Raw genomic sequence first — 22506 nt, 5'->3', positions numbered from 1 at the left:
TAAAGTAAGATGGATTAATGGGCAGGTATATAACGAGTCAAGAGAATAAAATCACAGATGTAGAGTGTAAAGAATGGGGAATCATTGTCTATTCATTTCATGCTTCCCTCATTTGAATGTCCTCATAACAAAACATCATCTGGGTGACTCCAGCATCCCACTAACATCCCTCTGCTCTAGGTTCTTGGTCCAGGGTCCCACTTTGTAGCTATTTGTCCTCTGTCTCCCTGACTTCCTCTGGTATCTTATAGTTTTCCTTATTTCCCTGTTTTGTTTTGTTTTTTTTTTCCACATCCTAAATGGTGTTGAGGAGTCCTGGTCAACTGTTTTGTTATTGTTGTTGGGGCTTTTTATTATTTATTTATTTATTTATTTATTTATTTGGTTTCTCAAGACAGGGCTTCTCTGCGTAGCTTTGGGGCCCATCATATAGATGACCCAATGCTATACCAGAGTCAACAATGCCCTTTGGGGAGGGATGTGGATTCCTCTGTTGAAGAGCCACTATTTATAGACTCTTTCCAAGGCCTCTAACGTGATGCTGTTTCCTTGTGTGAGCACCACGCCAATGCTGTTCTGTCGCCCACCGGCTGCCGTCTCCACACATGCATCCATCACGAGATGCACAGAGGGCTCATCGGCCTGCAGCAACCCTCGTACATGTCGTCACCACTTAATTTCAACGTTAACTTCTTGTCCATGATTTCTCCAGCTCAGGAGGGTGGGCCTAGCTCATGGCAACTCCTCAGCGGGTGGCAAAGACGCAAGGCCTGTCTGACTTTTTTTTTTTTAATGGCTATATCGGGCTGTGGATTTGGGGAGACATCAGGCTAAGGTCCCACAACCATTGTATGCCCACACTGTCACAGGATGGCTAACCACCAGGTTAACTTTGACTGCTCGGCTAAGAGACAGCTGCTGTAAGCTCACTTCTCCCTTCCCATACTCTACCCCTGAGAAGTCACCAACTCAGCCTCAGTGTACTGTCAGTGAGCTGCGGGGAGTACGGACTTCAGCCTTAGGCTCCTAAAGAAAAGTCTACAAAACTATTTAAAATTCTTCTATAAGAAAGATGTTTCCTGTCTTAGCATAAATTTCATGCCATGTGAATACACATATTATGGTCTGGATTTATTATGCAGAAGCACACTATTTATTCTGTTGCTAAAGTTAGCTCTGGATACTCAGAGCTCCTTGAGGTTGGCTCCTTCCTCCCTTCGACATGCCCACATCCTTTGTTTTGTGAGCACTTCCTTATTTTCATGCTCCAGGTCTATAATTACACATCCAAGGAGTCCGGGTCACTGGAGAACGGTACCCGTAGGGTGTGCTTGATGCTATCATATATCATGGCTGCTAGGCCTTCATGATTCCTGTGTGAGTACCAGCCCAATGATCAGTATTGAGCTAAACCCAAGTCCACACCTAGGTCTCCAACTCTCATCCCACCAGACAACGAACATCCCAGCCTGCTTCCTGGCTTACTGAAACATCCCATAATCCATGCATGTGTAACCGAACCCCAGAACGGCTAACCCATACCCCACGTAACTTCACCAACTATAGTACAATGTGTTTTCCTTTAGATTTATACTCAAAACACCATTCTTCAAAGTGAACTAGGTCCCTATGCCTGGTGTCCCAATCTTCAGGGTCACAGTCACAGCCAGACTCTCCCATCATAGTCTGCTCATAGACACACACAGCCCACATTCACAGAGAGCTACTGTCGAGGGTCTGAGCTGAACACACCGACATTCTCTCGTGCCTAACCTAACTAAAGTGCTTGTGTACAGCTCACAAAACACTCCTGGAGGCACACACGTTGTGCTTTACCCTCAATGCTATGACTCTTAGACCTGGGCGGATCACCCGGCACCTAGCTCAGTTCGGGAACGCAGAGATTGCACAGATATTAAAAAGATGAACAAGCTATAAAGAAATAGTCATTTTAGGTTCATTTAAAGCAGTTTAATGGTTGGAAGATATCCAATAAAATTTGAAGGGCAGTTTTCATCACAATGTTACCTAAAATTCAGGAATAATAGTTATAAATTAAATGCTATTCCTAACAGACTAAAAAGCAAATTACACACAACTGTTGGGAACCATTTGAATATATATTGGTATGTGATAAAAATATACCACACTTGTGTATTAAAAAAAAATACGTAGCCAAATAACAAAAAAAGAATGGCATACCACTTAGCATATGTCTGTGGAAAGAAAAACATTGAAGGACACATACTGAGCTATTTTTATGCTCCTTATTTTCCCTCTCTTTAAATTAAAATTAAGGAGCTTGTTTGCTATGTGGAAAATCATACAGGAGATTCTTCTAAGATATGGAGTATTGATCTCTACAAAGAGTAAAACCAGCTCAGTGTTGCACACCTTTAATCCCAGCACCCAGGAGGCAGAGGCAGGTGGATCTCTGTGAGTTTGAGATCAGCCTGGTCTACACAGGAAGTTCCATACTAGCCTGGCTATATAGAAAGACCCTGCCTCAAAAAGGGGGGGGAGGGACAAATGGAATCAGCAGCTGTGCCCTGAACTCCAAACAGTCTCCAGAGCAAAGCTACAGAGAGGCATGGGACAAAGAGCAAAGGTCCAAGGGGCGTACCCTCAGGTCCGCTGTCACCAGGAGGAACAGGGCAGGGGTCCAATATTGCTTCCTAGAGAGAGCAAGGGCAGAACTGGGGGCTGTCTGGAGAGTATCCAAAGACACGCGAAGTTTAAAGGACAGGAAAGATTTAGATGAAGGCAGGGAAGGGAAGTACTCCTGGGCCTAGAAGATGTCTCATCTCATTATCCACTCCATGAGAACCCAAGAGGTTCCTGGGCGGGAACATCAACAATGGGTCCTTCACCTGCCTCCTGGCCGTGCCCTGGGAGGAAAGAGATTACCTGTGGGTATCTGCCTCCGGCGGAGCTAATTAATAAAGCTCAAGTGGCTGATACTGGGATTAAAATTTTTACACCGGAAATACACCCCACTTCTACAAAACGTGCTTTGTACCAGAAACTGCAGCGGTACACAGGAACCTTCCATTCTGCTGAAGGCTTAAGGGGAGCCAAGCCTAACACTTTCAATCGCTTTCAGTGCACAGCACTGAGCCCAGTAGACAGCTACCTCTAGTCCCAGGATCACATAAGGCTGGACAGAAATACAGGCCGACCTCATACAGACATGCTGTGCTACCAACACAGGGAAACTATGGAGTTGTGAGGGCTTGGGAAGAAGTTGTATGTGCCGAACACTTACACTTAGTGAGACAAGGCAGTGCGTGTTATTCATGCCATCTCTTTCTCCCCACAACCAGTGAGGAAAGGCCCAGTCAGCACACACCCACTCACGGCTCAATGGCAGAGTCTTTACCTAGAATGCACAAAGCCTTGAGTTCAATGCCCCCCAGCACCCAGATGACAGCTCACAACTGCCAGTAACTCTAGTTCCAAGGGATAAGACACCCTCTTCTGACTCCCAAAGGTTCTCAAATGCTCTTAGTACATGTATAACCATGCAGGCACATACACAGGTAGAAATAAAGCTTAAAAAATATATCAGATCTATTCCTTCTTCCAGAAGTATTCTTTTTCCCCCCAAATAACTTATACACAATACCAAGATCTCAAGGTTAAAATCTGAAGCATAGCTAAGCACGGCAGTACATACCTGTAGTCCCAGCACTCAAGAGGTAGAAACAGGAGGATCAGGAGTTACACAGAAGAGTTCAAGAATGGATGTATCCTATCTCAAAAAAAAAAAAAATCAAGAAATAGCCAAAAATAATATTCTCCATTCCCAAAGCACTAAAGACAAGGGTAGGGGGAGCGCAAGCTCCAGGCCAGACTGAACTATACAAGACTCTGAATCAAAGAAAAGAATCTCAACTCGAAGCAGACACTGAGCTCTTGCTTCCTCTCCGGGGAGGGTTAACCAAGTCTGTACTCCAAACACCACTCCCTTCCCTTGCCTTCCCGTCCACCTCTGCCATACCCTACTAAAGACTCTGCTCCTCACCTAATTGCAGAAATAATTAAAATAACTTTCCTGATCTACAAACCATAAAATAAAAAAAAGGTTAGGCCAGCTTCTGCCAGTTTATAATTGCTGATGTTCTGAGACAGAATCTCTCTGGCTAAAATTAGATCTGTGTAGTACAGGCTCTGCCTGTGCCAATGGGAAGGTTTCTGACATTAAAATGACTTCATCTTTTACACATTCGTTACATGACAGAGAAGGATACTGCTGTGGGGCTCAGGAGGTGCCTCCCCAAAACACGGCATCAGAAGACTACCATAAGACACCTCTTCACATGTCCCGAGCTGTCCTTCAGAAAGGGAGTGGACAAAACAGGACAGGTCCGTTAGTAAGAAAGCTGCTCCCCACAGCTATCTTTACACCAGAGGCTTTACCTGTGTTAGAAGGTATTCTCCATCCACCCTGAGGCAGCTCCCGCCACCCATTAGAAGCCTCCATGCCTACTATGCTACATGAGCATCAATGACCTCACTCCTCTCTTGCTGTGAGACACTCTTACGCTCATGCACATAATGTGACTGTCCCCTACTAACTTGTTCTGTATTAGCTTGATGTGCAGCCCAGCCCAAGAATCTAGGTGGGTGAAGAGATGACAAGTTCCCTTCCCTGAACTTTGAGGCACTCAAAGATACCCCAACACCATCTGTCACAGCTGAGTGTCCCATCCACACTCAGGACAACAAGACAATCCTAAAAAGGGCATTGAAAAATTAATATTAAGCCGGGCGGTGGTGGCGCATGCCTTTAATCCTAGCACTCGGGAGGCAGAGGCAGGCGGATCTCTGTGAGTTCGAGACCAGCCTGGGCTACAGAGCTAGTTCCAGGACAGGCTCCAAAGCCACAGAGAAACCCTGTCTCGGAAAAAAAAAATTAATATTAAAATTAAATAAGAAATTTTCAGGTGAAACTTGGGAAGGAAAAATGTTGGTTGGTTGAAACAGAGTCTCACTCTGTAGCTCAGACTAGCCTCAAATTCAGAAATCCACCTGCCTCGGCCTCCTGGGTACTGGGACTAAAGGTGTGCACCACTATTCCTGGCTAGGTTCATTTCTTTAAGACTGAGGGAAAAAAAATGTTTTGTGCTTATTAAAATAAAATATAGAATTATGGAATTTATAAATGATGACGAACAGTACAAAATGCTTTTTTAAAAGAAAAACTATTCAACCATACCAACCAAATGTCATCCGGATTCTTTCTCTGTCTCATCTGTGTGTGTGCGGGCGTGCTCAAACGGGCAATATCTTGGTACAATGCAAGACCTAGTAAGATGACTCAACAGGTGAAGTCACCTACTGCTCAGCCTGACAACCTGTTTGATCCCAAGACCCACATGGTAGAAGGAGAGGCTCTGATACAGGTCAGGTCACCCTTTGGCCTCCACACACCTGCTGTGGCGCTCACACGCATGCACTCACCCACACAAAAAAATAAATACAATTTAAAAAAGATATGTAATGCATGCTTTTAAAAAAATAAATGTGATGGTGTCATTTAATAACCCCCCTTCTCCAATGGATACTTCCAAAGAGCCCCAACAGATACAAAAAAACCTCAGCACCAAAGTCTACCCATTTTGTTTCCCCTAACACACACACACACACACACACACACACACACACACACACACACACACTCCCCTATTATAAATTAGTCACAGTAAATGATTAACAACCATAACTAACAATAAAACAATTACAACACTACAATAAAAGTTTGTAAATTTGTCTGCCCCTCTTGAACAAATCAAGGTAAATACCAGGCATTTCAGTTGATGGTGCACTTCTGAACCATAGAAAGTAGAATGGCGGATGGGAGGGACGCCCACCATGGATCAAGCTGGGAGCTGCGGCTTTTTACCTCAACAGTACACAGAAGACACCTGCCCTATCAGCCATTGGGCTTCCTCTCTGTCACGCAGGACAAATGACCAACTGTGGTGCCTATTTAACAAACATGCTGGCCACCAGGCTCACACAGTACCTGCGGGGGCTCCTCTCACTCAGCCCTCTCTCCCGCCCCAACCCTACACCTCTCCAGCCCAAGGCCTTGGCTTCCCTTTCCCCCAGCTTCTTATTCCTATAAAAACCGGCCATTTTGGTGGTGCATTCTCTTGGTTCTTTTTGTCCTCTTGGTTCCTTCCCTCCCTCCCTCCCTCCCTCCCTCTCCCTGCTCCCTTCGCCCTGTGTCTTAAGTCTTCCTCTCTTCTCCACTCTTGTTCTGTCCCAAACTCCACCTACTCTCATGGCCCAGTTTTGTCTGGACCCTTCCCCTCACGTCTACAATAAAAACCTTCCCCTCAACCATCCCTAGGTGAGGTTATGTCCCTGTTCTCATCCTCTCCCCCTGGACAGAGCTGCCTTCTTGTTCTAGCTTGCTTTCGGTCAGGGTGATAAAATGCTTACCAAAAGCAACTTGAGGGGGAAAGGGTTCACTTCCACTTCCAGCACACAGTCCATTGTTGAGGGATGGAAGCTGGGCAGGGAGCTCGAGGCAGGAACTAGAGCAGGGATGGTGGAGGAACGAAGCTTACCCACAAGCCTTCAGGCTCATCTTCAGATACCCTTCTTAGAGAGCTCAGCCCTTCTGCCCAGGGAGAGCTAGGTGCTCCTACATCAACCAGCAATCAAGAAAACGTCCCACAAACCGATCTGATACAGAATTCTACTAGTAAAATATTTTAGTTACCGTGACGGTCGAGCATTGCACCATATGGGTGACATGTTTCTCCTCCAACTCTGCTCTGGAAATGAACATTTCCCCCCCGACTTTTTGGTACTAAATCATGCGGTAACCATCTACGTGGTTCAACTGTGTGCACTCGTACAATTATGTCATTCCAGAACCAGGATTTCCGTTTCAACAGTTTGCATGAATACGTATTGACAGACTGCCTGCAGAACTGTCCCCACTGGTCCTCCCAACACTGGAAGACAGCTCTCATGTTCCCAGGACCCCTACTAACATGGGGATTCTTTTTAATCAACGATTTCTTTTCATTAGTATTCAGTGAGCACCATTCAGATGCCAGGTCCCACCTCTCCAGTTCCAGGACTGGCTCAAACAAGGACACTCGCTATAGGCTCAAGTAATTGAACACTTGGTCCCTACTGGGAGATGCTATTTGGGGAGGCTTGGGAAGAATGGCCTTACTGGAAGTATGTCACTGGAGGGGGACTCTGAGAGTCTAAAGCCCTTTGCAGTTGTTCCCTCTGCTCTGAGCTAGCAGCTCACAGACGCAGGCTCGCAGAATCCTGCTCCTGCCACCATGCCTCCTCTCTGCCATCACCAACCCTTACTCTCTGCAATCACAAGCAAAAATATCATAGTTCTTCCTTAGGTTGCTTTGGTCAAAGCTGTGGCACCTGACCACAGCAACAGAAAAGTGACTACCATGGTCCTTAGCATCCAAACTTACAAAAGTCCTGTGCATACAGGTGCCCCAAATACATTACACCTGTGCACCCTGTCATGCCACTCTGGGATGGTAAGGCTCAAGGTCACACAGCTGGTCAACCTCGCTGCTGGAGCGTGAGCCCAGTTCAGCAGCAGCAGAACACAAGACAGCTCTTAAGCGTCTCAAAAGGATCCTCCATGCTGAATCATGCTGAACCACAGTAAAACCTCTGATTTCGAGGACAATGGGAGGCTGCTGGGCTAGAGGTCAGCATAATGCTTGAGTCCAACATCTTGCAGGTAACTGTTTTTCCGAATCTCCTCTTGGCTGAAACGGCCCAAAATATCCACCACCCCCACCTTACAGTGTCTATAAAGCCTAAAACGAGCATCTATTCTTTCAAGAGTACCTGCTGAGATCTTTCTCTGTGCCCTGATTCTGAAGGCAAAGAGGCCATGCCAGCCCCAAGCACCTAGAGAGAGAGAAGAACAACACAGCCAAAACCAACTGGGATACAATAGAAGCGGGAGGGGAGTGGGGTGCAAGTGAGAACCCAGACACTGAAAACACCTGGAAAAATCCATGAAACCCTGTGAGACAAAAGCCCCTAAGTCACGCAAGCTGGCCGCAACTGTGTTCCTAAAGACACACGGCGGCTAGAAGGGAAGGCAGTCATGGCCGCTGCCTTAAACACATAATGGTATTTTTTTCTCCCCTTTCCCAAACTTCACCGAGCATCATTTAACATTTATAATTCTTAAAATATTTTAATTGCTGCGAGCACAGATGGAGGCGTGATTAGTTCTGACTGAAATAATGTATGTGAAAGGTAGGAACTCTAAACCCCCCATGAATGGTATTATTGTCGGAGCATGAAGTAACCTAGAATTATGCATAATAGCATCACAGACTGCAGCGCGGGTTATTTTTGTGTTCTGCTCTTGGTTTCCGGCTCACCTGATAATGTACACCATTAATCATTTCTTTTACAGTATTTCCTCTAAACGTCTAAAAAACAAAAATAATACAGCTGTATAGTACAAAGGGCCCTGTAAAGGCAAGGCTTTCTCCTGCCCAGACTCTTGACTTTTGGGCTGTCTTATTAAATAGTAAACTCTACGTTTACGTTTTAACCAGAAGTTTACACGTAGGTATTATTAACATTTCATCGTGGTACTGCATCCGAACCCCTAAGCTGTTTTTCATCGCTAGTCCTGTCTTCTTTTTTTCCACTGTGCTTCTAAAGCCTGTGGCCAACATCCAGTGTCTCCTGAACTCCACCTAGACCCCCGCGGGTACCTTAGTGTTAAATGCCCCAAACTCACGCTCCCCTTCACCATTATTTACACTGAAACCTTGAACAGTACTCTAAACGGCTCCTGCTCCCTCCCCCCTGTATACCTATCAATCAAGCCGATTTCACTCCCCATGCCCCACTCCTAGCCAAGACCAAGTTACTATCTTAACCATATCAAGAATCTCACTGGCTTCCAGACTTCCCTTCTGGGCTTCCTAAATCTTTGTCCCTTCCTACCTTCAATCTACACGAACACAAATTTAAGCAAGTCCCATCCCTTAAGCCCTTCAGAGAGTACATCACCTACAGAGCCATGTTTCAGTTCTTCGGCAAGGTCCGTGAGGCCCACCAGTTAACACCACACACCATGCTCTCAGGGCTCCTGTCTCAAGACTGCCTTCCTCCAACAACCTACCCACCCCTCTCAAACTGAGCAGAGCTCTGAATAGTCCCGCCCATTGCTCACGCTGCTGTTTTACGACAACCCACCTGGAAGGGCTAATCTTAATTCAACACACCTGGAAAGAATGACCCTTCATTTGGGACTTGCTTTCATCAGATTGGCCTGCGAGAGCACGTCTTCGGGGTATTTTTCTTGGTTGCTGATTGACGTAGAAGGGTCAAGCTATCATTAGGGTACCACTGCTAGGCAGGTAAGTTCAGTTGATAGGTCACCAGACAGAACTGAATAAGAGTTTGCCATTGATTTGGAAGTAGGGCAGCCTATTAGTGAAGTAGACAACTGGGCAGTTGTAGCCTGTGATGGTGGGGGGGGGGGGGGTAGTGCCCTGGGCCACCAAAAGGTATACATAAACCTGGACAAAGAAAGTAAAATGGTGATGTCTGGCAACTATGACCTGCACTTCGAGCCAGCACCGTCACCAGTTTGGCTCATCCCTGTCCTCTGACACCCACGGAGATCTCCCACACTAGGTGTGTTAACGTGGGGCTGCGGCTCTGAGTGAAACGGTGTCCTCTATTATGAATAAAAGATGCCGCCACCATTAAAAGATGTTTTTAACAGCAGCTGAACGTGGGTCTGCGGATAGACCAGAAGCACCCTTCCTCTGGGGCTTCAGCGTCAAGCTCCTGCCTTGGGCTCCTGCTCTGGCTTTCCTCCATGGTGGCTGTAACCTGTAAAACGAAATAAACCCTTCCTTCCTCAAGCTGCTTCTGGTCATGCTACGTGCCACAGCAGCGGGGAAGCAGACTCAGCTCTTAGTCCAGCCAAACTTGTCTTCAGTACAAACTTGTCTTGGTAAGTTTCAAACAATCTGCCAAGCCCTGGTTAGAGGAGTGACCCTGTGCTCTGCCCCAACTCGGCCTGGGTCTTGGCACTTAACCTCCAATGTGCGTGTGTGTTGGCCTCGCCCACAGGTGTTAGGTTCTTCCAAGCAAGAGACCATGTCTTCAGCTTTGTGGTACTTCCCAGTACCTACTATGTGCCAAAACCTATTCCAGGTGTCCCGGATGAATAGTTCCCATCAGGACAGTGATGGCCTATTATGGATGAAGACCGAGGCTCCAATACTAAGAGACGTCTGCCAGGGCATTAAGCAATGCTAAACTCGAGTCCAAGTCTGTGTAACGCCACAATCATCACTCCTTACATTTTATCGTTCCCTTGTGTATTTGGGAGCTTGAAATGTAAAGTCCTGAAAACACGGATGAGTTCACATTATGGGAAATCTAAGTATATGCCCCGCAAATGTCAGTCTGAAGCCATCTAGAAAAGACAGTGAAACAGAAAGCATATTGTGAACAAATTTTGTAACCAGCCCCCACCCCTGCTTTTAGCATATCCAGACAAGGGCTGTGGAGAGGGCAGTTCAAAACCCAAAGGGCATGCCATCTTCAGCAGCTGCAGTAGCTCAGCTTAACCCACCAGTCAGTTCTCCCCGTGAAAAGGCCTTCATTTCCAACTCTTCCTCCCCACATCCCCACACCCCAACTCCACAGCATCTGTAGGCCCATAGCACTCACTGTGAAGGACCTCAGAACCAGAACCAGTAAGGATTTAAATGTGGACCCCTTTGGAACAGACACAGCAATCCCTGCAAACACCTACTGGAGAGTACACGGCAGAAATGGGCAGAGCAAGAACGGAAAGTCGGTGCCCCAATGGGCGGGGGTAAGGTCAGGGTTCATGGTCACCTACAAAACCGGCACCGTGGGTGAGAATGCTAAAGTCCTGGGAGGGCCAAATTAAACGTTTTAAGAATAAGCACTTGGAGCCGAGTGGTGGTGGTGCACGTCTTTAATCCCAGCACTTGGGAGGCAGAGATGGGCAGATCTCTGAGTTCAAGGCCAGCCTGGTCTATAGAGTGAGCTCCAGGACAAGGCTCCACAGCTACCAAAAAATAAAATTAAAAAAAAAAATCTACAACTGTCTTGAAATACAACAACAACAAACAAAAATGAATAAACACTTGGCCCCAAGTAGATTTTCAACTAGTATCTTCTAACTGAATGAGCAACCACACAAAGCTTCTACCTGTCCTCTACCAGTTAGAATGGGAACTAAGGAGCTGGGAGCTGAGAAGCCTTGTCATCGAGACAGAAAGTTAGAAGGCTCATCTCCCTCCCCAGCACGAGAAAAATGTACAAGAAACTGGTCTGACCTGCAAGAGTTAATGGAAAACTTGCTGCCTAGGAGGACCAAAGAAGCAACCATCACTGTGGGCAGCCAGGTTCCAACGAAAGACAAAAACAAAACATACAGACCTACTATCAACTCCAAGCAAGCAGAGCCACACCCAAATCAGAGACTTCTTCCCGACCGTGGAGGAGGCACAGAAGGTAGCAAGGAATAGCAGCACACAGTCGGCCCATACTCACCGCCGGCAGAACAAGCAGGCTCTCGGAGTAAGGGAGACAGATACCCAGCTAGCCTCCGCTGCCTCCGCACCACACTCCATTCCCAAAACAAACTTCAGAAGCAGCCACACCCCAGATCCCCAGAGAGCAAGCTCCAGGAAGCTGTGCAATCTGCTCAGGTCACTGGGACCAAGGCACACAGTCGCCTGACTTCAAAGCCTCAGTCTGGCAGAGTCACACATGACAAGCAGGGCAGGGACTGGATGTCCCTAGTTATAAGCCGATGTATAATAAGAGATGACTTGACTTTAAAACTCTGATTTCAAAGAGTCGAGTGCTTGTTACTCTGGGGGAAGAAGAGACTGAAATCAGTGACTTTTGTTGTCAGGGGGAACCAGACTCAGGGCCTTGTGTCATGCTACAAGCATTCTTTAGTCTCACCTCTGTTTAGTCCGGAACAACCTAGGCCATTCCTGGGCAAACGAATAACCCGGAATATACAACACTCCTCATTCTCACTCTCCATGATTCCAAACCTCCGGCTTTTTCTCCTTTTTCCCCTAAGATACTGGCTCACTATGTAGCCGTGGACAGCCTGGAACGTACTCTGTAGACCAGGCTGGCCTCCAACTCACAGAGATCTACCTACTTCTCTGTCTCCCAAGTTCTAGAATTCAAGGCCTGTGCCACCAACACTCAGCTTCAACCTCTCTTCCGTAAGCAAGAAAAACAGGAATCTCATTTCCTAGAAATCTCTTGCTAGTTAATCCAAATAACTTTTTTGAAAGAGCAACCTTGGCAAAATTCCACATAAATGCACACAAGATCATAAAAATAAAACCATTTTCCTAGGTGATTATTTTCTTAAAACCAAAAACCAACACCATATGGGGCTACAAAAAGTTCCTGAAATAGAAGTTGGGGAGATGGTTCAGTCAGTCAGGAAATAAGGAGACCAAGGTAGTTCTGGGGAGCTTACTGGCCGACAGACTAGCCAAATCCACAAGCTCCAATTTCAGTGAGGGACCCTGTCTCAAGGTTCCTTACCAGGTAGGGGTGCGTAAGGAAAAGTAACTAAGAAAGAAGCATAAACTGTGCTCCCCTCAAGTCCGACCTTCCTAGAAATCAGAAGAAAGGGGGTATTTCATCAAATTCCCAAATGGACAGTTTTCCAAAAAAAAAATCCAGACTCACAGCAACCAATGGAAGCCAGCCATATCATCTAGAGCAAACATGGACACACAAAAGAAAGGCTCCGCCTGGCCCTACCCAGTCCTCTTGTGGCACTGAGCTGCTTCCCTGTTGATGTCCCAGCTGACTCCTCTGCTGAGTTCCTGTTTGCGGACTCCACACTGCCCAGTCCATGGGCTCCTGAAATAAACAAGCTGCATCCTGACAACCCGGTTTGCAGAATAGTGTTCTTGGACACCCTGTTCTAAAAGGACAGGAGCACGGGACAGCAACCTCTGTTTAAATCCTTACTGGCCCAGGTGACCACCGGCCCCTTGATGAACACTCCACAAGCTGATAGGCACTCAGCTGCCAACCGTTCTCGTCCTCCAGCCTTAAATATCATCTCTCACCTGACCTACTTCAAAAGCCTAACGGAGTGCCCTGCCACCCACCTGTCTCCACGCCAGCCTCCTTTCCTCCAACACCACCGCTGCCAAGGCTTTGCTCCAAAGCATATCTGATTACATCACCTCCCAGCTGAAAGGCCTTTGACAGCTATCGCTTGCACGCGGGAGCAAGTCCACACTTCTTGGCCTGGCATGCAAGGCCTCTGCAATCTGGTTCTCTCCTCCCAGGCCCTCTATCCAAATGCCAGGCACCGTCTGTTCTAGAACAAACCCCCGAACATGTCTTGTTTTCATGCCTCCCAGCCTCTGCTCATTGTGCTCCCTGCATCCAGAAAGCACTCCCTCCCACCTGGCAAAATCCCACACAGGCCTCACCTCCTCCCTCTGTTCCCCGAAGCCAGTCCAGAACCAACCACTCCTCTTCCACCTCCTCCCTTTCTCCTGCTGCACTAGCTCTTCGTCACCTTCCCCGAGGGCCGAGTGTGCTACTGTCTCAGACAAAGACACAAGTCTGGCCCTCAAAAGACAAGACAGCCCGCAAAAGCTAGTCATGGGCTGCAAGAGCCAACGACCATTTAACAGGGAACCCCAAGATCAGGCGTGAGAAGCCCTTTATTGAGTTGTTGGTCAGGGTTATCCCAGAGACTACCAAAATAGTATAGGCTACTGCTATTATTTTTATTGCTATTGCCATTGGTTGCCCCGCCCCCGGAGGTGGAAAAGTAAGTCCCTATCACTGACGATACCACGCACTTCAGACATAGCGCCCAGAGGCCCCTGAGATGGAACTGACCTGAATGCCCCCTCCCTGAGGACCAGCTTTCATGGTACCAGAAGGCATCATGCAAGCTTACAAAGGAGGGGAGCAACCAACAGTCTTATCCAGCTATGACACATATGAACCACGTACTGGCTATGTCAACTTTACACAAGTTATAGTCACTGGGATTGAGAAAATGCCTCTAGCTGTAAGCAGACAGGATTGCAGGGCATTTTCTTAATTAGTGGTCCCTGGGAGTAAGCTCTGTGGGTAGGGCCTCTCCTGGGCTGGTGGTCTTGGGTACTATATGAAAATAGGCCGAGTAAGCCATGAGGAGCAAGCCAGTAAGCAGCACCCCTCCACAGCCTCTACATTAGCTCCTGCCTTCCGGGTTCCTGCCCTGACTTCCTTCAGTCATGGACTATGATGTGGAAGTGTAAGACAGATAACACCCCCAAAACACAGCCTGCTTTGGGTCATGATCTTCCGTTATAGCAGGGGGAACCCTAAATAGGACAAACCACACCAATGACAGGCATGGCATGAGGACACCTTCATAAGGACTCTGACCTTTGAAAGTGCATCAACATCGTACTTGAGACTGGCTGAAGCTGCTGTAAATGAAGGAAGCAAATGAAGTTTATGAAGGTGAACTCTCTTCCTAAGTTCCACTGGCTCAGAGCTCAGTCTTCATCCTTATAGAAACGGCATCTCTTTTCCGTGATGGAGACAGCTGCCTCACTCCTCCTGGCCTGACTTCCAGACTGTGAAGAGGTCCCTCAGGCTTCAAGGAAATATTTAAAAGGGAAAAAATTAACAAACCTGTTAATGGGAAAAAGGGGCAAAGACCTCAAGTGCAGCTGGTCTTGGGTGCCACTGGCATTCTGAGTTCACTCTCAGAGAAGGGAGAGCACCTGGGCAGAAAGCAATGCTGCCCCTTGTCTTTCTGCATATTCTCCTTATATGAGCTAGATCCAGTGTCGGTGACATAAGAAAGACCTGGAGGGGCTGGAGAGATGGCTCAGTGGTTAACAACACTGGCTGTTCTTCCAGAGGACCTGAGTTCAATTCCCAGCATGGTGGCTCAGACCTGTCGACACCCTCACACCAGTGCACATTAAAATGAAATTAATTTTTTTTTTTAAAGAAAGAAGGATCTGGAGACAAATTGCAGAAGAACCAATCCCACTAGACATGGTCTTTTGGACATCTTGTCTGCAGGGCGGCATGTTCACCCACCACTGCCGCCTACGGCAGCTCTCTGGGGAAACCTGCCCTCCTGGCTCGCAACTGCCCCATAAACAAACACATCCGCAAAACTGGGGTGTGGTATGTAAAAATGATCCATCTAAATGAAATACAATTTACTGTTCTGAACCACAGGGCAAAACACCACCTAAAGTCCGAGAAGCCTCTGGTGTTCTCACAGCCTCAGTAGGTAAATGGGTTTTCATAAAAACCAGACGGCTACTTAGCGGTAGATATTTCAAATAGTCCCTTCCCTCCCATAAATCGCCACCTAAAACTACCCTGCAGGTCTGTTCAAAAGTTTCTGTATGGACAGCTAATTGTGTAAAGATAACACCTTAGAGAGGAGCACGAAACCAAGTTCTTATGTGGACTTCTATTAAAAACAAACACACACACACAACATAAAATTAATACTTCCTCTCCCACCCCTGAGCTGAGGGCTGAACCCCATATAGTGAATCGTCTACTGCTGAGCTTCATCCTCAACCCCTTAAGTGAACAGTTCTTAGACACTCCAAACACACGGCTCAGTTAGTAGAGGTGCCGCCAAGCCTGACGACCCGAGTTCAATCCCTGGGGCCCACACGGTAGAGAGAGAGAACCAAGTTGTCCTCTGACCCCGACTCTGGCCCTAACACAGGTGTCCCCACATACAAACACGCTCACACTAAGTAAGATGTAAAATAAGTAAAAATTTAATTTTTTTATCCAACAGGTTACCCATCAGGTTGAATTTAAAATACGGAATGATAAGAAGACAGAAGCTGCATGCCTGGGTACCTATGAGCCAAGTCTGGCAGTAAGCAGTTTATAGGGTCTTACCCTTGATCCTGGCACAAACTCCAAGAAACAGGCATTACTATCCTCATTTTACAAATATGGAAATAGGTCAAGTCTCCTATTACCGCTACACACAAAATCAAGGTTCACATGACTTCAAAGTCATAAACTTACAGTTGGAAACAGAGCCCAGTAGTAGTAAGTGTATGGTCTGTGGTTTGATGCCCCACACTGGCAAAAAAAAAAAAAAAAGAGGAGCTGGGCACAATGGCACACACCCACTGCACTCAGGATGCTAATCTTGAAGTGGAAAGAGAAAGGAAGAGAAAGGAGAGTATATATGTATGTTTGCAGTACAGTGTTATACTTAAAAAATACCTACTGTGGCCAAGGCACTTTCCTTCCCAAAAGGCAGATTTTAATGTTCCTGCCAGCTAAGGGATTAAATACAAGAATGTGCGGGCAAAGGCTTATGAAGGTTGCCATTCATCATATAGAGCTACTTTATATGTGGTTAAGTTATTCCTCATTAACACACACATTCCTTTAATTTTTTCCAGACATAAAAGCACTCAAAAGGCTACAAGAGGGGGGGAAAAAACTTACATGACAGATTAAATTAGCAAAGTCAGCAACGATGAAAACTTTGATTTATACAGCTGCATTTACAAGATAACACGCAGATAAATTTACTAACTACCATGAGGATTTCCTTAAACTTTTGCTCTTAAGTGTAATTATTAAAAACTGTATGTAGTAAAAACAGAATTGAAACTGGGAAGTTGTGGTGCATGCCTTCGATCCCAGTACTTAAAAAGCAGAGGCAGGTGGATTTCCATGAGTTCAAGGCCAGTATGGGCTACAAAGCGAGTTCCAGGACAGCCAGGACTGTTACACAGAGAAACCCTGTCTCCAAAAAAATTCAAACTAAACAAAAAGCAATAATAATTAATAATAATATTGATGCATTATTTCTAAACTACTGTGCAAATGAAAATTAGCCACCATACAACAGAAGTTTATCATTAATACCCAGGTACTTTGTCATTTTGAATTAAACCAAAAATGCTCAACACCCAAAACACCTTACTCAAAAGACACAAGCCATAGATACAGCACACTATTGACACCCAGGAAACCGGGCTGACTCTACAGAATGCCTTTTCATCACACTTGGACCAATTCAACTTGCACCTCCTTGACATAATAATAGTAAAATCAACTTCCAAACAGATGCTGTCATCTATTTTTTTGTTAAGAAGCTACTGCTTATGAGTTACTAAACCCAAATGTTCCCAAATCATGGGGGTGAAAAGAATACACAGTCTATCACCTATTTTTTCTTTTTTGCCCAAAAACTTTTATCCTGATTTTAGCTGTGGCTTTATTAGATTTGTATTGATTTTGTGTGCATGTGTACACGCGACTCCCGTGGCTTAAGAGTACAGTCAGTTGCAGAAGTCAGTTCTCTGTCCACCGCATGGGTCATTGGACTTGACAGCAGATATATTTACCCGTAAGCCATCTCACCAAACCCTGATTATACCTTCAAAACCAGCTTCCAGTTTACAGGAAACAGGGACAAAGCAACAGCATCAACACCACCACATGAAAATGATTTCAGAATATAGGATAATCTACAAGTTCTCTGCTACACATCAAGAGGTATAAGGGAGCAGTAAACAGTATTTTCCTGTACTAAAAAAGATTGAGGGAGCAAATGATCAACACAGTGTAAAATGCAAATACTTGATTCATTCTTGGTACAAAGAAAAATGTTAATAAGTGACATCTGGGGACAATAAGATAATATTGATAGATTATTGTTAATTTTATGTGACAATGAAGTAGTGATTTTTAGTCCTTAGTTAGAAATGTATACCAAAGTTTGTGAAGCAAAATTACATATCTGATTTTGGGTTTTGTTTTTTGAGAGGGTTTCTCTGTGTAGCAACTCTGGCTGTCCTGGAACTCACTCTGTAGACCAGGCTGGCCTTGAATTCACAGAGATCTACCTGCCTCTCCCTCCCAAGTGCTGGGATTAAAGGCGTGCTGAATTTGCTTTAAAATATTAACAAACTACTCAACCAGCAGTGTTCTGTAGATAAAATACGCTTTGCAAAAAATGTCTATTGCTCCATGCATTTACAAAACAACGAATTCTCTATTTTCCCTCTAGAGATCTAGAAAGAGAATAAGACCTGAGTGTTCAAAAGTTGTGACATTTTTTAAAAAGACCTGGTTTGGAGCTGAGAAGACTGCTCAAAACTTGCCACACGAGCTTGAATACTGAAGTTCCGAAAAACCTGGCAGGCATGGTAGCCTCCTACAATCCCATTACTCGGGAGACAGATACAGGGGATCCTGGGGGGCAAGCTTGCTAGCTGGACTCCTCTGAACCGGCAAGGTCTAGGTTCAGCAAGAGACCCTAAGTAACTAAAACAGAGTGACGGAAGAAGACAGCTGTGGTTGGAGTGAGAACAGCCCCCATAGGTTCCTGTGTTTCACAGCTTGGAACCCAGCTGGTGGACCTGTTGGTGAAGAACTGGGAGGTGTGGTCTTGGTGGAAAAACATGTCAGAAGGGCAGACTCAAAGGCTTCAAAAGCCTCCGCGATCTCCAGCGTGTTCTCTTGCTTGAGATGTGAGAGCGCTCTGCTGTTCCTGCCACCACGCTTTTGCTTCACCACCATAGCGTCTAACTCTGGAACTGTGAGCCCAATTAAAGCCTTCCTGTTTCAAGTCACCTTGGACATGTTTCATCATAGCAATAGGACGTAACTAATTCCACACTCAACATCAGCTTCAGGCCTCTATACATATTTACATGTACATCCATACACATGTGAACACACGCACACACGTGTGTATACCACATGTGCATGTGCGCGCGTGTGCACGCACATGCACACACACCTTAGTATGCTTTGCTTAATTCAGATTTTTGCATTTACTTAACTACAGAACCCTTTTCCCTCCGCGGTGCCCTGCGGTTCCCTGAAAATTAATTTTTCATGGAACCCACTTTGGGAACTGCTGTTTGTTTAGACAAATCACCTTGTGGGAAGGTTGTCTCAAGTCACATTCAAGTTAAGAACATCAGACACAGCAGCTAGAAATAGCCCCAGCTGCAATGAGGGCAGTGAGGGACCTGAAACAAGTGGACGGTGAGTCTTGGGCTAGCCTGGACTGCAAAACTGTCCCCTGCAACACAAATCAATCGAACATGCATGTTGACAATCTGAGGGCTACTTATGGCTTCTGTGTCTCCTGCATCTCTGACATGTTTTGATTTGTAAATCTCTACAATACTACAATCCACTGCAAGCTTGCCCTCCGTGAAGTTAAATTTTACTTATTCTCATCCATTTCCTTTTAATCCACAGAGGAACAATTTCAAACTCATCCAGACCATCAAACTGCACTTAACTTTTCAGTTTTAATCTATGTTGAGATATTTCAAAGGAATACCAACACCTCTCCCGGGAGGAGATTAAGATACCCCTAAAATCAAACATCTCCCGGGTACCACTTAGAGTTTGCCATCACTTACCTAAGGCCCTGACTCCTACCTTTATGCTGCAGCATCCTACTTATAAGCAGGTCCTTCCAATACTTAACTAAACTTCCAGAGCATCACCTGATCACACATCATCCCCCACCCACTCCACAGCTAAATGTTTTACAGCCACTATCAACTACTATCTATAATTCTTCAAGAGAAGCTACACCCCCCCCGTACTACTTAGGATATGCTATCCTTTAAAATGTACGGAAACACACTCAAAAGAAAAAAACAGAAATGTCTAACAAAGAAATATGAGACACAAGTCAACACCACAAGAATCAGATTTTATGCTTCCCCTGCCTATAGGAGGCCATTTATAATGTTCCAAACACTTTTGTATATACTCTGTCATTTGACCCTCAAAACTCTGGAGGAATCTGTTTTTCATCACAGCAGCACAAAGTATCGAGCAGAGCTCAGCTTGAAAGCAGACAGCCTGTCAACCCTCAATTAGCCTTCCTATGTAAGGAATGTCAGCTGAGGAGTGTGGAGGCCGTCAGTCCCAACAGGAATGCTCTGGCCAGTATCACAGTAGCACACAGGACAGTCTCCCAGGACTCTGCTCAGTAGTAATTACAGATGACTTCTAACCAGTCACAGGCAGTTAGGTCTTCCTGTGCATCAGTTATACACGGTGGCACATGCCTATAATCCCGTCACTTAAAAGTTGGAGACGAAGAGATCAGGGGTTCAAGTCTAGCTGCAGCTATTTATCGAGTCTGAGGCCAGTTTGGGGTGCATGAGACCTTGATTTAAGAAAAAGAAAACTCGGGCTAATGGGACCACTCAGCAGATAAAGGTGAAAAGGGGCTTGCCACAGTCTGACAACTGGAGCATGATTCTGGTTTCCCCACGGGAAGGAAAGAACGAACTCCCATAGACTGTGCTCTGATCTCCACACAAGTACAGCGGCGTGGGCAACACACACACGCACACACCCAAATATATTTTTAATTTTTCAAAACTACCAAAAGATCTTCATCTCTAATCCACTAGGTACCTACCTAGGATTGCCCAATGATGTTTATATTCCACCACCCCAAGGAGCCTTTCACTGTTGCTCATGTCAATATTCCCACAGGAAAGCAGCACAATGTGTAACTAAGGACTTTTAAGAGCAGACTAAGGACCTTTGAGCAATCAAACCACAATAGGACAAACACTTCATATATATATATTAGAATGGCTATTTTTATTTTTTTAAAAAAGTGTTTACTAGCGTTGTATGCATCACGGAAAACAAAGAATGTCAGATTCACAGAGGCAAGGTAGTATGGGCACTGAGCGTGTTCATCTTACTGTGGAAATTACATGGTGTATACATATGACAACCAATAGCATGCTCCAAGAAGATACACACAGACACACACGCACGCACACACGCACGCACACACGCATGCAGGGCTTTGAAACATCAGTGATTTCGGTTTGCGTCCTGGGTCCTTTCCAGCTCTGTCACAGCGTCTGCACAGCTCTCTGGTCTCCGGAGGTTTCTAAGCTCTGGAAGTGGGAGAACAAAGCACTTGGTGCACAGTGACATTTAAAAACTGTGGGTTATGGAGCTGGGAAGACGCCCCAACAAGTAAGGAGCTCTTATTCTTGCAGAGGACCCAAGTTCGATTCTCAGCACCCCCACAAGGTAGTTCACAACCATCTGTAACTCCAATTCCAGGGGATCCAAAACCCTCTTCTGACCTCCACAGGCACCAGACATAAAAGGGATACACATACATACATACTTGCAGGTGAAACACCCATAAATAGAAAAAATAAATGCATCTTTTTTTTAACTTAAAGATGGGGCAGGGTATGCTGCACGTCAGAAAAAGTCTAAAGATTAGATTGTAAGAAAAACCGCAGCCGTGTTTTGAAGACCTTTGTTACAGGTCATTCATCAGTTTGTAAGACGAGTCTGATGCAGCCAGCAGTCTGGTTCTTGAACAATCTCTGACTCGTGTTCAGCTACATGGGCGAGTAGGTCAGGACCCTGTCGTGAGACAGGTGTAGTAAAAACCCCAGTCACGATATTTTCTCTGGCAACAACTGAAATGCGGTGATCAGGGGACAGAAGTATTCCAAACGGGTGACGTCAGTCAACAGACAACAAGGCACAGAATATCAGTGTTCCGACCAGGCCCCAGAGATGTGGCCTATCACTGTGTGAAAAGGGGGCTCACATATCTGTGGGAGGGAAAGTGGACTGTGGTGAATACATGGATAAATCCCTTGAGGCGGCGGGCAGCAGCAATCACAGCTGATGACCCTGAGTGACCAGACAAAAGAAAAGGCATAGAATCGATGGTTCTTCCTTGATCATTGTTTGGAACAGTCTCCTTTAAAAATCATATATACTCTATAGTTTAAAGATAACTATTCAAACACTTTATATAAAAAAATTAAAAATAGATTCTCTACCTGTCTCTTTATTCCAAAGCAGAAGCAAGTAATTTTTTTTTAAGAGACTAATGCAAGGCAAGACCCCTACCATCAAAAAGCTTACAACCTATCAGGGCAGGGCAAACAGGTGAACAACTTCATCATAAAAGCCAAAAGGAGAAAACCATCTTAGGAAATGCACAGGTGTGTGCCAGGAAAACAGAGAGGGGAGATCTTCATGAGGAATCACTTTCTTTGAGCTGTGTCTTAAGGGTGATGCAATTTTCAGTTTGGGGAAGAGAAAGGAAGAGTCTTACTAAAGGCAGGGGTAGGTGGATCTGAGATCAAGGCCAGCCTGGTCTGCAGAGTTACAGGACAGCCAGGGCAACACAGAAAAACCTTGTCTTCAGGCTCCAAAGCCACAGAGAAACCCTGTCTCGAAAAACCAAAAGAAAAGAAAAAGAAAAACCTTGTCTTAAAAAACAAAAACAGGCCGGGCGGTGGTGGCGCACGCCTTTAATCCCAGCACTCGGGAGGCAGAGGCAGGCGGATCTCCGTGAGTTCGAGGCCAGCCTGGTATACAAGAGCTAGTTCCAGGACAGGAACCAAAAGCTACAGAGAAACCCTGTCTCGAAAA

General features: G+C 45.7%; 1 protein-coding gene and 2 pseudogenes across 3 annotated transcripts in view; 1 reads left to right on the top strand and 2 right to left on the bottom strand.

The window, feature by feature from the left end:
* Tanc1 (tetratricopeptide repeat, ankyrin repeat and coiled-coil containing 1) overlaps positions 1–22506 on the bottom strand; it is a 222244-nt gene that overhangs the window by 191640 nt on the left and 8098 nt on the right. The window contains exon 1 of one of the 3 annotated variants that reach the window (XM_026778564.1): positions 7852–7916. The exons of the other annotated variants lie outside the window; for them this stretch is intronic. The gene's annotated coding sequence lies outside the window, so the exon portion shown is untranslated. Of the gene's footprint in view, positions 1–7851; positions 7917–22506 lie in introns of those variants that run through there. 3 annotated transcript variants of the gene reach the window in all.
* On the bottom strand, positions 505–736 carry LOC113455943 (annotated as a pseudogene).
* Positions 19059–21786, top strand: LOC102000482 (annotated as a pseudogene).

This window comes from Microtus ochrogaster, chromosome 4 (genome assembly GCF_000317375.1).
Source record: "Microtus ochrogaster isolate Prairie Vole_2 chromosome 4, MicOch1.0, whole genome shotgun sequence".
NCBI lineage: Eukaryota > Metazoa > Chordata > Mammalia > Rodentia > Cricetidae > Microtus > Microtus ochrogaster.
Note: the sequence above shows the minus strand (reverse complement) of the source record. Positions and strands in the feature narration are given on the sequence as shown.